The following is a 13,304-nucleotide window of genomic DNA, read 5'->3' on the forward strand; positions in this document are numbered from 1 at the left end:
AAAGACAGACTCGCAACAATAGCAATACACAGTGAGCACAAATAACATCAGACACCTAGTCGGTCCTTTCCCTCTACAACTTTTCAGAGCTGGGCTGAACTCGGATGTGGTCACGTCCTTCTGGCTGTCTAGCCTTCCTTGCTCAGACCCAGGGCATATCCACTGGGTCCTCTTCTGTTCCAGACCCAGAGGCTCCTTTGTACTCCAGAGCTGCTGCTTATTTTCTTCCAGTGAAGTGCAGAGGCCTAAACCCACCCGTCACCTCTCACTGCTTTCCCACACCTCCTGATATAGTAGCTGGACTAGTCAAAGACAGGCAACACACTTAGGCCTTGGGTTTTATACCATAAGAATAGCCATACTCGGTCAGACCAGTGGTCTATCTATCCCAGTATCCTGTTTCCAACAGTGGCCAATCCAGGTCACAAGTATGAAAAGAATCAAAGGAAAAAAAACACTCCACAGCAAAATAATGACAAAGAATACAGCCGTGAACAGCACGTGACAACAGTGTTAGCAGTTCTCTGTAAACAAACACTTTGCATGCGTTGGTTCACAAGAACACCGAATGTCAACCTTATCAACTTTAAACTAATTTAAGTATATTTTGAAGACAGAGGCATCTTATATTACTATGTGTGCTCAGTAACCACCCCCCCCCCTCCTTTTTACAGCGCTGTGATCTGCAGTCGCTGTTTTGTTGAAAATTGTGGTTTTATGTATTTAATAAAGAAAGCAATAGAGAGCTTCGGATCTGGAATAGCTGCGAGCTGTAGGAGATCCAATAGCCTGCTTCACATATGTGATGCCTCTTTGTGTTAAAGTTGATAAGGTTGACATTCAGGGTTCTCGTTAACTAAGGCATACAAAGTGTTTGTTTAGTGAGTATTGCTGTTCGCTCCTGTATTCTTTGTCAGAAACCCATGCTACCCATCCCAGGGCAAGCAGTGGCTTCCCACATGTCCATCTCAATAACAGACTTTGGACTTTTCCTCCAAGAACTTGTCCAAAAGTTCTGAGACTGACATGGGGAAGCTGCTGCTTGCCCTGGGATTAGTAGCTTGGAATGTTGCTGCTAATTGGGTTTCTGCCAGGTACTTGTGACCTGGATTGGACACTGTTGGAAGCAGGATACTGGGCTAGATTGACCATTGCTCTGACCTAAACAGGTCTTCTCCTGTTATTACTTTATTGCAGGGGTGGGCAACCACAGTCCTCAAGGGCCACAACCCAGTCGGGTTTTCAAGATTTCCACAATGAATTTGCATGAGATCTATTTGCATATTTTGCATCCATTGTATACAAACAGATCTCGTGCATATTCATTGTGGAAGTCTTGAAAATCTGGCTAAGTTGTGCTCGTCAGGACCGTGGCTTCCCACCCCCTGCTTTGTTGGTTATGAGAGCCCTCCCCTTGTTCTAAAAATTGCAGGGGTATACACAAGTACAATACTTAGCTACCATTCTCCTAAAGCAGAACCTTAGGGTCTCTACAGATTTGTATAGTAACTTAAAAACTGTTTTAGTATTAAATTGAAAGCTGGTAAATCAAGTATATTAAAACTAAGCTAGGATGAAAATTCCTCATAGCAAACCAAAAGCTTCAGAAATTTAAAAAAAAAATATGTGTGCTGAGAGGACCATTTACACTCTACAGTTTCATTCAGTGGACCAAACCTACAGCCCTTCAACACTCACTGCAGCTTTCCCAGGGGTTGAATCACAGAAAACATTAGAACATAAGAACAGCCATACTGGGTCAGAACAATGGTCCATGAAGCCCAGTATCCTGCTTCCAGCAGTGGCCAGTCCAGGTCACAAGTACCTGGTAGAAGCCCAAATAGCAGTAATGTTGTATTCTACCAATCCCAGCTTCCCCATGCCCATCTCAATAGCAAGCTATGGACTTTTCCTCCAGGAGCCTGTCTAAACCGCTGTTACCACATCCCGTGGCAGTGAGTTCCAGAGCTTAACCATTCGTTGAGTGAAAAAATATACCTCCTATTTTTTTTGTAAAGTATTGCCATGTAATGTTATTGAGTGTCCCCTGATGTTTGTACTTTTTGAATGAGTGAAAAATTGATTCACTTTTACCCGTTCTACACCACTCAGGATTTTGTAGACCTCAATCATATCTGCCCTCATTCGTCTTTTTTCTAAGCTGAAGAACCCTAACCTCTTTAGCCTTTCCTCATATGAGAGGGGTTCCATCTCCTTTATCATTTTGGTTGCTCTTCTTTCAACCTTTTCTAATTCTGCTGTATATTTTTTTTTAATACGGCGACCAGACTTCAACTCTCGGCGGCCATTTTGAAACGCCAAGAGCCGGACTCACAGTATGCAGGGCAGCTAGCAGCAGCGCTCCGAGCAGGAAAGAGGGGGCTCTTTCCTGCCCCAAAGATGGAGGTACCTCTAGACCACCAGGGATAGTAGAGTAAGGGGAGGGGAGGTGACGGGGGGGGGGGCAGATGGAGATGATGGGGGAGGATGGGAATATGCGTCAGGGGCGGGGCAGGGGGTGTGAAAGGGGCAGGGCAAGTGCCCTCTTTTTATGAGGACAAGAAATGGTAACCCTACATAGAGGGAAGTAACTTTACTGATGTTTCCTTCTATCACCTGGAGCTCAGTACTGCCCTGAAAAGCCAAAACACACTAACTGTTGAGAATGTAAATATGAGACAAGTCCCCCCAAAAAACCTGAGTTCTTTGAATAAATCCCCATAATGTAACTCTTGACCAAAACTAGTACAATCTGGCTTAACACATCTCACATTTATCAAGAGAATACTGTGTGTTGGACTTTTGCTACAGACTTGAAAATGCACCCAAATGTTAAATAGCTTCCTTATTAAGAAATATTCAGTAACTACTACAGGACCTCTGGCCAGTTAGCCTAGTTTTGACAAAAGCTGAGTTACTGTGTTCTGACTTCCCAGTAAAGGGTGTTCTGTTCTGAACACCTCTGGAGGTGTCTCTTGTCAGTAAGCATTTAGGGTGCTGCCTTCCACTTGGGAGTTCAAAGAAACAAGCCAGTTGCCATCTGAGTACTAGAGAAATGCAAACGGTTAACTAAGATTTCAACTACCATTGAGTGAGCCCAGCAAAAAATCCAGGGCCATTCAGAGGTAGGGGGCCACCTGCAGTTGAGCTGATGTGCTCTCTAACAATCCAGTATCTCTTTCTCTCCCCCCCCCCCCCCCCCCCACAATGGGCCTAGCATCTAGCCTCCCTCCTCCCACCTCCACTCACAGCAGGTCACGGGAGATGGCAGTCATAAAAACAGTATGCCTCTGGCTGACTCCATCAGCACCTTCCTTCTGCTGTGTCCCACACGCAGGACATGGAAGAGGAAAGGTCTAGAAGGCCTGGCCAGAGGCAACTTGTTTTCATGGTTCCTGCTGGCACCTACTGCACATTTGTAAGATGGTAGGTGTGGGCTAGAGAGAGATGCAAGTGGGGGAAGTTGGAGAAATGCCAAATCTGAGAAGTTGTGCGAGAAGAGGACATTTCTCTGGTAAGTGAACACTATTGTGCTTTGGGAACTGAAAGATTGGGGTTTAAAGGAGGAATTGTAGGTTAGTGATAGGCAAAATAAAAATATAAAAAAGCAAATTTTATCAGATAATCTCCATAGTCTTTTCCCCTTAGTTTTAAAACTTGAACTTTCTACCACAGCATTAACAGATAGCTTCTAGCAGGCACTGCAGGATCTAGTTTAGTCTTCCCACCCACCCTAGGACAACTCTTCAATTATAGACAGTTATTGTAATTAGGGTAACAAGCAAGGAGTGCTCTTACAGAGTTTTAAATACATTTCATTACCATCTAAGAAGGAAACACAAAATAAATCATACAATATACTATATAAGCTAAAAGACACTTTTATATTACTACTACTACTTAACATTTCTAGAGCGCTACTAGGGTTACGCAGCGCTGTACAAATTAACAAAGAAGGACAGTCCCTGCTCAAAGGAGCTTACAATCTAAAGGACTAAATGTCAAGTTGGGGCAGTCTAGATTTCCTGAGTAGAGGTGTAGTGGTTAGGTGCCGAAGGCGACATTGAAGAGGTGGGCATTGCTCAAAGGATATTAGGCTAATATCCTTAATACTGTAACAAGTTTTAAATTATTGAAAATCTCAAATGCCATATCCAGCTCCCTGACAGCAGTATGCAGGTCCCTGGAGCAGTGCAGTGCACTTCAGCCAGGCTGACCCAGGCCCATCCCCCCACACCTGTTAAACTTGTGGTGATAAATGGGAGCCCTTCAAAACCCACTGTACCCACATGTAGGTGCCCCCTTCACCCCTTAGGGCTATGGTAGTGGTGTACAGTTGTGGGGAGTGGGTTTGGGGGGGGGGGGTTGTGGGGCTCAGCACCCAAGGTAAGGGAGCCATGCACCTGGGAGCAATTTGTGAAGTCCACTGCAGTGCCCCCTAGGGTGCCCGGTTGGTGTCTTGGCATGTCAGGGGGACCAGTGCACTACTAATGCTGGCTCCTCCTATGACCAAATGGCTTGGATTTGGTCGTTTCTGAGATGGGCGTCCTCGGTTTCCATTATCGCAAAAAAAACGGGGACGGCCATCTCTAAGGTCGACCTAAATGTTGGGATTTGGGCGTCCCTGACCGTATTATAGAAACGAAAGATGGACACCCATCTTGTTTTGATAATACGGGTTTCCCCGCCCCTTCGCCAGGATGTCCTTAGAGAAGGGCGCTCTTAGAGATGGTCATCCCCGTTTGATTATGCCCCTCCACGTGTTCCATAATTTTGCTCTTTATAATAGTTTCTACCATTTTGCCAGGCAGTGACATCAGCTTTTACTGGTCTGTAGTTTCCTGAATCGTTCCTGGAACCCTTTATAAAAATTGGCATTATATTGGCCACTCTCGAATCTTCAGGTACCATGGATGATTTTAATGACAGGCTACAGATTATCAATAGGGGATCTGCAATTTCATTTGAGTTCTTTCAGTACCCTGGGATGTATACCAGCCAGTCCAGTTGATTTGCCATTCTTTAATTTGTCAATATGGTTTATTACATTTTCAAGGTTCACCAAGATATCTTTCAATTCCTCCATGTTAACATAGTAAATGATGGCAGATAAAGACCTGCATGTCAGTCTGTCCAGCAGTCGCATTCATTGTCAAAGCATTGTTGAACCAACATCCAATAGTATTAACACAACATTTTACTTGCTAGTTTCCATTTTACGATATCTTCCTCTTCACCACAGCACCCATACTCCTATGATAGGAAAGTGGTCCTGATCCATCCATCTTCCCTGTACTGGCCTTACTTCCAAAGTATTGGAGTTGCCATCAAAGCCCATTCCAGTCTATCATGGTCTACGGTCCGTGATCTGTATACGGCAAGACAGAAGTCCATTTGGCATTGGCCTCACTTCCCCATTGCTTGAGTTGCCATCAAAACCCACTCCAGTCCATCATGGTCTACGGTCTGTGATCTGTGTATATGGCAATACAGAAGTCCATTTGGCATTGGCCTCACTTCCCCATTGCTTGAGTTGCCATCATAACCCACTCCAGTCCATCATGGTCTACGGTCCGTGATCTGTGTATATGGCAATACAGAAGTCCATTTGGCATTGGCCTCACTTCCCCATTGCTTGAGTTGCCATCAAAACCCACTCCAGTCCATCATGGTCTACGGTCTGTGATCTGTGTATATGGCAATACAGAAGTCCATTTGGCATTGGCCTCACTTCCCCATTGCTTGAGTTGCCATCAAAACCCACTCCAGTCCATCATGGTCTACGGTCTGTGATCTGTGTATATGGCAATACAGAAGTCCATTTGGCATTGGCCTCACTTCCCCATTGCTTGAGTTGCCATGGAAGCCCCATCCTGTCTGTTGCTATATACAGGCGCATATTGTCACCTTTAATTACAATTTCTGGCACAGGTAGAGCTCCCTTACATCCTCAGTGAAAACAAAATCAAAGAATTTATTTGGTCTCTCCACTATGGCTTTGTCCTCTCTGAGTGCTCCTTTATCTCCATGATGGTCTGACGGTCAAACTGACTCCTGAACTGGTTTTCTGCTTCTAATATACCGGACAAAATGATTGCTGTGAGTTTTTGCTTCTACAGCAAATTTGCTCTTTTAGCTTTCTTTATCTCAGTGCCTTGCATCTAACTTGCCAGTGGTTATGCTGTTGCTTCTTTCTTTAGCTGAAATTGGGTGGCGGAGCAGGTGGGGGGAAGAGGGGATGGTGGTTGGGAGGCTAGGATAGGGGAGGGCAGACTTATACGGTCTGTACCAGAGCCGGTGATGGGAGGCGGGACTGGTGGTTGGGAGGCGGGAAATACTGCTGGGCAGACTTGTATGGTCTGTACCAGAGCTGGTGATGGGAGGCGGGAAATACTGCTGGGCAGACTTATACGGTCTGTGCCCTGAAAAGGACAGGTATGAAATGTTGCCATGATTTGGGTTTCTGCCAGGTACTTGTGACCTGTCTTGGCCACAGTTGGGAACAGGATACTGGGCTAGATGGACCATTGGTCTGACCCAGTATGGCGGGAGGTGGTGGAGATGAAAACAGTAGGGGAATTCAAGCATGTGTGGGATAAACATAAAGGAATCCTATTCAGAAGGAATGGATCCTCAGAAGCTTAGCCGAGATTGGGAGGCAGGGATAGTGCTGGGCAGACTTATACGGTCTGTGCCAGAGCCGGTGGTGGGAGGCAGGGCTGGTGGTTAGGAGGTGGGGCTAGTGCTGGGCAGACTTCTACGGTCTGTGCCCTGAAAATGGCAGATACAAATCAAGGTAAGGTATACACAAGAAGTAGCACATATGAGTTTATCTTGTTGGGCAGACTAGATGGACCGTGCAGGTCTTTTTCTGCCGTCATCTACTATGTTACAAATTCAAGGTAAGGTATACACATATGAGTTTGTCTTGGGCAGACTGGATGGACCATGCAGGTCTTTTTCTGCCGTCATCTACTATGTTACTATGTTTATTTGGATCTTTTTTCCATTTTTTGAAAGATGTTTTGTCTTTCACCTCAATTTTTAACGAGGCTGGCTGCTGTTTTGTGTAGTTTAAGTTCGGGCCCACCCAGCAGTGACATGTTAGTGTAGCTGATGGGGATCCCCAAGTCCTAAGAACAAAGTCACAGCGGAGGAGACAGAAAAGATTCTGCCAAAAAACCTCTACTGGACTCAAAAAAAAAAGTTCACAGCAAAAGTTTATTTCATCCAGGAACTTTTAACTCCCTAGCATTTCCTGATGTGACATTTATCCGGTCAATATTGGGGTAATTGAAATCAACCAAAACTAAAATTCCTGCTAATCCTCAGTATGACTCTGCTTTCACACACCCTGCAGAATAAACACTGGGCGATTCTTCAGGGATTGACCTCAGTGCTAAACTTTCTCAGCAAGAAATACATTCCAGCCTGAGAGCCTCAGCAATCCAGTCAGTGGTCAATAAACCCCCTGGAGTTTATTTTAATAAGAAGAACCAAATTCCACCTTAAGTTTAAAGTGCAATTTGGTATTTAAGGTGTCAGCAAGAAAAGAGCAATTACATGACGAATGTACTTAACTGAAGTCACAGAAGACGCATGGAAATTAAAATCGCTTATCTGAAGTATACATCGGACTTGACTGATGCATCCAAATGCAGCCCCACGAGGGCACCTTCTTTCACTGCTGCGTCAGGGGTTCCATATTTTCCAAACTTCAGCTTTTTCAGGAATTCTGTCATTTAAATCCACCAATTGAAGCACTACAGCTCTTTAAAGCCTCTTGCGGGGCTCAGTCTCTTCCAAGCCTAAGGGCTGTGCACACTGCAGGGTGTGTGGGAGCAGAGCACTATTGAGAAATGGCAATTTTAGTTTTGATGTGTTTACATATGTCCTGCAAACTCTGGGTTGGTGTATTGTGCTAATTGAAATCACCCATTCTTATAGTGTTGCCAAATTTGTTAGCTTCCCTAATTTCTGCTAGCATTTTATCGTCTGTCAGTCTGGCCTGGCTTGGCGGATGGTAGTCTAACCCTACCAGTATTCTCTTTCCCTTCACACGTGGAATTTCTACTCATAAGGATTCCATGATGCTGTTTCCTGCTGAATTTTTATCCTATTAGACTCCCTTCTCTCTTTAACATATAGTGCCCCCGGCCCACCCAATTTGAACATCATTGTAATATAACTTGTACCTTATCTTCGGGTCTCTGAGACGCCTATTTCTTTATTTTATTTGTTGCATTTGTATCCCACATTTTAGCAGTTATAATTTGTGGTCTTTATTCTGCTCAAAGACTCCCGACTTACTTTTCCGTCAGAGATGCTCTTCCCTGTTTTGACAGGATCCTTCAGAGATACCTCGCTCTGAACCATGCGCTCCTGAGCGAGTGACTGTCGACTTTCCCCCAGATTCTAGTTTAAAAGCTGCTCTGTCTCCTTTTTAAATATATTAGAGCAGTTTTTAAGGGGAGAGCATTACAAGCAGCCCTTCCAGATTCGTCACATAGCTGAGTATTTCTGCAGGGTTTTCTTATTGCAGAATAGGCCAGCTGTACCTTGCAGCCATATCCACCACCACCCCCACCCCCACCACCTGACTTCTCCCTACAGGCTGCACTGAAGTCTCCTAATAGGTGTAACATAGTAGATGACGGCAGAAACCTGCACGGTCCATCCAGTCTGCCCAAGAATGTGCCACTTTTTTGTGTCTACCTTACCTTGATTTGTACCTGACTTTTTCAGTAGCTTCCCTGCCTACTTTTGTTGGAGGAGTGGGGGGGGGAGGGGGATAGAGCAATTCCCTTATGAAGAAAACCTGTAGAGGTTAGGGTGTTTTAGTAGATGACGGCAGAAACCTGCACGGTCCATCCAGTCTGCCCAAGAATGTGCCACTTTTTTGTGTCTACCTTACCTTGATTTGTACCTGTCTTTTTCAGTAGCTTCCCTGCCTACTTTTGTTGGAGGAGTGGGGGGGGAGGGGGATAGAGCAATTCCCTTATGAAGAAAACCTGTAGAGGTTAGGGTGTTTTAGCTTGGAGAAGAGCTGGCTGAGGGGAGATATAAGCGGTTTCCAAAATCCTAATGGATGTGGAATGGGTAAATGTAAATGGATTTTTTACTTTTTGAAAGACTGAACCCCATGAAGTTACTAAGCAATACATTCTCAAACAAATCAGGGGGAGCAGGTTTTCATTCAAGGTCTGAAATTTGCTGCTGGAGGATGTGGCATAAGCAGTTAGCACAACTGGATATAACCACAAATACTCCACTGCTGGACATTTGCAGGGCTCAGGCTGTGCGTGTTATCTGCAGTTACTTTCTCTATGCTTAGTGGGGACTATTATTAGGGTGGAGTGAATTCATGGTTTTAGAGACTGCTGCGTTTGATTGTTCTGACCCAGAATGGCAGTATATTATTATGTCTGCTTGCCTGCATTTAGCACAGATGTTCATTTTCCAGTATACCAGAAGACTCGCCATGCTCGCTCTGCTTTTATACATGTGAAAATATTTGAAGGGGGCTGAAAAGGAAAAAGTAGTTTTCTTTTTTTAACCTGAATCTCTGGCTTTTGCTTCCAGCTGCTTGTTCGTTTCTGAGAAGTGGGGATTCAGAGCTCGCCGTGACCAGATACAGAAGATTAAAGCTCCGTGGATCCGAGCAATTGCTTGATTCCAATAATAATATATGACCATAGCCGGAAATCACTCTATTGGACTTTGCAGTCTTCTAGAATCTTCTGTTTGCAAAGATGTAAGGTCGATGTCTGAAACGTGGATGTTTCATTTTATTTCAGCCGCCAAGTTCCCCCTGAAGCAAGCATTTGTTGCTGAAACAATGGTTTTGTCACGTTCATATATTTCAGTTCTCCGATATTTAGTGTGATATTCAAATGTGAGCAATTATCAAAAATATATTTTGAAGTTTTATGATTTATCATATAGTTATTTCTGATCCTTGGCTGTTTATTTTTTTAAATTATATATTATGTTATATACAGTTTATATATGGTTAATTACACCACTTTGTATTTTTGATTGATTTGTTATCCTCTGCCACTCTCTCTTCCCTATTGTGTTGTGAGATGTTCCTGTATAATTTTTGTGAACAGGAGTGATAGACCATAGCAGGTCTGACCCACACCGGTCTAGGCTACTGGCCCAAGGACACATTCAGGTCTCCCAGTGTTTGCATTTTGTCTGTGTATCTGTCTGTCTTTGCTGCCCCTGAGCCCTATCTCTGGAATTTGAGTGTAAATGTTTAGGAAATCTTTGCCCTTAGTTGCTTTGAGTAGAAAGGGCCCTTGTTCCCTGCTTGAATTCATGTGATTCACAGTTACATTTCTGCGGTGTTGGCCAGGCTCCAGCTCCTGCCACAGGACTGTTTAACAGATTGGCTGAATTCGAGGCAGCTGGCATGTGTGGCCTCTGCTTCTGCTAACCTTGCCCTTTTATTTCATGGTAGCCAGCAGGCAGCGTGGCAGGTTTGCAAAGAGAAGAGCCCCCTGGTCTTCTTACCTGCACTGTGGTGGCCAGGGCCACCAAGGGGGGGGGGGGCTGGGGGGACAAAATTCCCTAGGCCCGGGCCTCCAAAGGGGGCCCGGCGCCACAGTCCCACCCACCCTCCGTCGTCGACCGTCTGCCACCGGGCCAGGCCTCCTGCATTGAAATCACAGCACCTCTCACCTCCGTGTGAAAGCGCTGCAGGCAGCAGGACAACAGATCGTTTCTCTTTGGGCCTCCTTCCCTCCCTGTGTCCCGCCCTTGTCTGACGTAACTTCCGTGAGGGCAGGACACAGGGAGGGAAGGAGGCCCGAAGGGAAGCGATCTACTGCCTGCAGCGTTTTCACATGGAGGTGAGAGGCGCTGTGATTTCAATGCAGGGGGCTCGCGGGTGGAAGGGGGGAGCGGTGACCCCAGGGGGCGGGGCCCCTGGCCCGGCCCAGTCTCTCGGCGGCCCTGGTGGTGGCTCCTGAAGTCTAGCACTTGGACTGACACAGAGAGAGGGCAGTGGTACAGTAACAGCCTTTGTACCTGCCCTCAATGGTCCCACTTTAGTGGGTTTGAATTTAGCTCACACCCTTTTTTAGTAATAGCTCAATGTGAATTTTATTCAGGTATACTAGATATTTCCTGTGTAACCCACCTCCCCCCACCCCCTTTTTTTTTTTTACAAAGCTGTGCTCGTGGCTGCCGGTGCAGTAATTCAAAGAGAATGGGTTGTGTCGGCATTATTGGGTGCCAATGTAAAGGGGGGGGGGTAAGTTTGTACCTGAGGAATGGGAGGGTTAAGTGACTTGCCCAAGATCACAGAGCTGTAATAGGATTTGAACCCAGATTGGCTGGTTCTCGGCCTGCTGCTGTACATACGAGGCTACATCTCCCCCTCCTGCCTGAGGGACATTTTCTGCCACCAGCTGGTACAATACTGTCATGTCTGTGGCTCAGAGTCTCTTCTTGTTCTGCCATTTAAGTCACTTGGAAGGAAAATATTTCTCTCAATACATTGATATTGAAAACCATGTTAATACAGCTGCCTATAACACTGGTGACACTTAATCATACAGTTTGCGTACAGGTAACGAGGATGATAACCTACTTGTATACCACCTAACCAATCCGTCAGGCCTGGCTCTAAACAGCTTATAACACTTTATTGTTTAGCTCTGAGCTGCACAGTGGTAACGAGAGTGGTGAGGGGGTTGCTTTGCTTTGATTATTGGAGGAGTTGCCTAATGGTTAGAGATCAGAACCCTTAGCACCAGGGAAGCCAGAGAGCAAATGTCCTCTGATATTAGGCAAGTCACTGGGGGAGGGGGGGAGGCAATTCTGTAACTTAAGTGCTAAAATATACACTGCTTATGCATGTAGCATTTGGTATAATGGCAAAATTACACCTAAGCACTTTTCTGTAAACACCTGCTTAATGTACACAATAACGTAATGTAATAATCCCAGGTGGGCACATAGTTACAGGAGCAACAGCAGCTCCGTGACTGACGTAAGTGCTTTACCCTAAGTGTGAGACATGTGTACCCAGTGCCCTGTTATAAAATTACCCTCTTAATCCTCCACTGCCTCAGCTCCAAACCTCCAGCGGAGAAGAAAATCCCTGCTGTTCCCTGAGTGTGACTCACCTTGAACTATTACCCAAAGGGCTGAGCTAAATCCAAAATCCCTTCCTTCCCTATGCTGTAAAAGATACCCATAGAGATTTTCACCTGCTTTTTATAAGGGTTCTACTTCTGGCCAAAAGACAGCTGTAGTATTGTCTCCTCTGACTGAACCCCACCCATGAATGCCAGTACTGGTCATAGTATCCACAGAGCCCATTTCTAGCTAGAAAACACAGACTCGCTCAGAGAAGAGAGGTTTGACTGTTCCCTTCCCTTAACTTACCTCTTCATAGGCCTCCAATGCTGAATGTGTATGTTAAATATTCTTATTTTAAGTTCACACATCTTTTGAGGTATTTAAATGCACTGATATTCTGAGTCACTAGTGGATTTTGTACCACATTAAGGTGCTCACAATTGGTCTGTAATTAACGTGTTTCCATCTAAGGCTGCCTCTGGTATATTTCTGTCAAAGAAACTGTGTATCTCTAATATAAGAACTTATATATATATTTATAACAGAGAATATTTGTAAATTGCCTAATCTGTGATATGAAATCGACACAGGCAGGGCTGTTCCTGGTGGCCTGATCATTTTACACCACCATTGTCCTTTGGTACCTGGACATGCCCTCTGTTTCAGGCTGTTCTGCCCTGGTGGGACAGTGTTAAGAAAAGTGGCCTTTCCTTTCATATGTTTCCAAAATAAATGTGTGCTTAAGACATTTTTCATTTACAGGTAAATAAAAAACAATGCATACAATGGTGGATAGGTTGATGTTCTCTCTGATAGGAATGCTACCCTACAACTTGGTTCAGGCGAGGCTCGGAAGATCTGATCTCACTGACTGTAATTAAGCCTAAGTCACCCAGCTCCGTGTGTATGAGAGTACGATATGTGTATTTCTGTAGATGAATATATCAGGGACAGAGTACTTGGGGGGTCCCTCTAATACTCTGTATGAGTTTGGGCAACTCACCTCATCAATTCCAGAGCTTAGATTAGATTTATTATTTACCTCTTGCCAACCCTTATCCAGAGCGGATTACAATAAAGTATCCATAAAAACATTCAGCAAAAACAAATTACAAATACAAAAATCAATCAAACCAGAAAAAAAGCCTTAAACAAGAGGAAGTCTCTGAGCTGTTTCCAAAATGCAGGACCACTGGCTTCACACTTGAGTC

At 44.9% G+C, this 13,304-nt stretch overlaps 1 protein-coding gene across 5 annotated transcripts in view; it reads left to right on the top strand.

Moving 5' to 3' along the window:
• Nucleotides 1–9,937, top strand: part of ATE1 (arginyltransferase 1) — a 173,522-nt gene extending 163,585 nt beyond the window's left edge. For all 5 annotated transcript variants that reach the window (XM_030202595.1, XM_030202594.1, XM_030202596.1 and 2 more), the window contains one exon: nt 9,583–9,937. The gene's annotated coding sequence lies outside the window, so the exon portion shown is untranslated. The remainder of the gene's footprint in view (nt 1–9,582) is intronic.
• The last annotated feature ends 3,367 nt before the right edge of the window (nt 9,938–13,304 follow it).

Source organism: Microcaecilia unicolor, chromosome 5, assembly GCF_901765095.1.
Source record: "Microcaecilia unicolor chromosome 5, aMicUni1.1, whole genome shotgun sequence".
In the NCBI taxonomy this organism is placed as follows: domain Eukaryota; kingdom Metazoa; phylum Chordata; class Amphibia; order Gymnophiona; family Siphonopidae; genus Microcaecilia; species Microcaecilia unicolor.